The sequence below is a fragment of the Crocodylus porosus genome, unplaced genomic scaffold, assembly GCF_001723895.1.
Source record: "Crocodylus porosus isolate Cpor-Errol unplaced genomic scaffold, CroPor_comp1, whole genome shotgun sequence".
NCBI classification, from domain to species: Eukaryota; Metazoa; Chordata; order Crocodylia; family Crocodylidae; genus Crocodylus; species Crocodylus porosus.
In genome coordinates, this window is record NW_017728906.1 from 164158647 (window position 1) to 164160309 (window position 1663).

The 1663-nt window shown below is 58.9% G+C and overlaps 1 protein-coding gene across 2 annotated transcripts in view; it reads left to right on the forward strand.

Moving 5' to 3' along the window:
• Window positions 1-6: 6 nt before the first annotated feature.
• The window catches only part of KATNAL1 (katanin catalytic subunit A1 like 1), a 61466-nt gene continuing 59809 nt past the window's right edge, over window positions 7-1663 (forward strand). The window contains exon 1 of one of the 2 annotated variants that reach the window (XM_019530121.1): window positions 7-105. The gene's annotated coding sequence lies outside the window, so the exon portion shown is untranslated. Of the gene's footprint in view, window positions 106-562; window positions 759-1663 lie in introns of those variants that run through there. The other variant, XM_019530123.1, reaches the window with a different exon arrangement.

Consider the following 1663-nt stretch of genomic DNA (forward strand, 5'->3'; position numbering starts at 1 on the left):
CCGTCTCCATGGCAACGGGCGCCGCTGCCTGGCGGAGCTCGCGGGCCCCCCCACCCCTCGGGCGCGCTGCAGGTCGAGGGCGGCGACGGCGGCGGCTCAGCCCAGGTAACAGCTCGCCTGCCCTACGGGCGGCGGCGGGCGTGACAAACAAGCCCACTAGAGCTGGGGCCGGCGGCGGCGCGAGCCGGCTCCGGCAGACAGCCTTCCCCTGCGGTGCTGCGGCGGAGGGGGCACGGGAGGCTTGTGCCGCGGGGCACGCTGGGAGATGGAGTTCTCCGGCTCGCGGCTCCGGGGCAGTCTGGGCGAGGCGTGGGCGGGCGGGAACTGCAAGCCCCAGCGCGCTCCGGGCCGGGCCGGGCCTGGGTGGCGCTGGCGGAGGCCCAGGCCTGGGCGCGGCCGTGGCCGCGGGGCTCGAGTAACAGTGTTGAGGCGGGGGAGGCCTCTGGAGCGGGAGCTCGAGCTCCTCCATCTCCGCCCAGTGGCTTGGGGGCCGTATTTCTCGAGGGCCCCCTCGAGTGCCCCCCCCAGGACCCAGAGGAGGGTCCAGGCAGGGGCGGCGGGATGATGAGCCATGGAGGGGTGTCCATGGGGAGAGAGACTGGAGGGGCCAGGCCTGTTGTGTTTAGAAAAGAGAGGCTCATGGCGAGCACCAGGAGGTCTGACAACATGCTGACTGGCGGGGAGAGCATCGACAGGGATTTGCTACTGGCTGTCCCCCAAGGCACGAACTGGGGGTCACAACACAAACGGAGTGGGCAGTAAGTTTAAAACTAACGGCAGGGGTGTGGGTTGTAGCTGTGGTCTACGAACATATGCAGACAAGGTCTTCTGTGTAAATCTGATGTCTGGTAAAAGAGACCCAAAGACCCATGTCAAACTAATGCTAGGAAGTTCCTTTTCACTCAGAGCATCAGGTAGCGGGGATCTCGCTGTCCCGAGGTGCTGCAGTACTGACACCTGAGGCCAGTTCAAAAAGGGATGGGACAGGACACGTTTTTGGAGGAAAGGGGCATCGGTAGCTGTTGAGCCCAGACGTTAGGGATGCGGCCTCTGAATGAGAACTTTCTAGCCCTTAAATGCTGAAGGCTGTAAGCGAGAGAAGAAGAGGGAGGAAAACCCTGGTCACATCCAATTCACTCTCCCTTTCAGCATCTACTCTCTGAGTGACTGAGGGCTGCCCACAGGCTACTGGCAAGACAGACCTATGGTCTGACCCAGTAAATGGCAGTTCTTAAGTTCTTAAAAGCTTAGGAAATTACATGCAAAAATTAGTATTAAAAGAATTTCACTGGGGTTGCAAAGTCAAGCCCTCCAAAGTTGGCAGTGCTGGAGTTGAAGTTGCTAGGCGAGCCTCACTTGGATGCCTTGGCCGCATCTATAAAAGAGGCCGACTGCATGGTTTATACAAGTATTACATGACTGCATTAATGCCGAGGTACGGCTTTCGTGACACTGAGTGTGCAGTAGCTCATGACTACTGTGCAGTAGCATTGCATCATGCTTCCTGACATGACACTACTGCGCAGTAGTCGCGGGCACCTGTGTAGTTTCTAGGGTCAGAAGAGACCTGAGTAGATCATCTAGTCCAACCCCCTGCCATGACAGGAAAGAGTACTGTGGTCAAACAACCCCAGCAAAGTGTTCATCTAACCTCCTCTTAAAA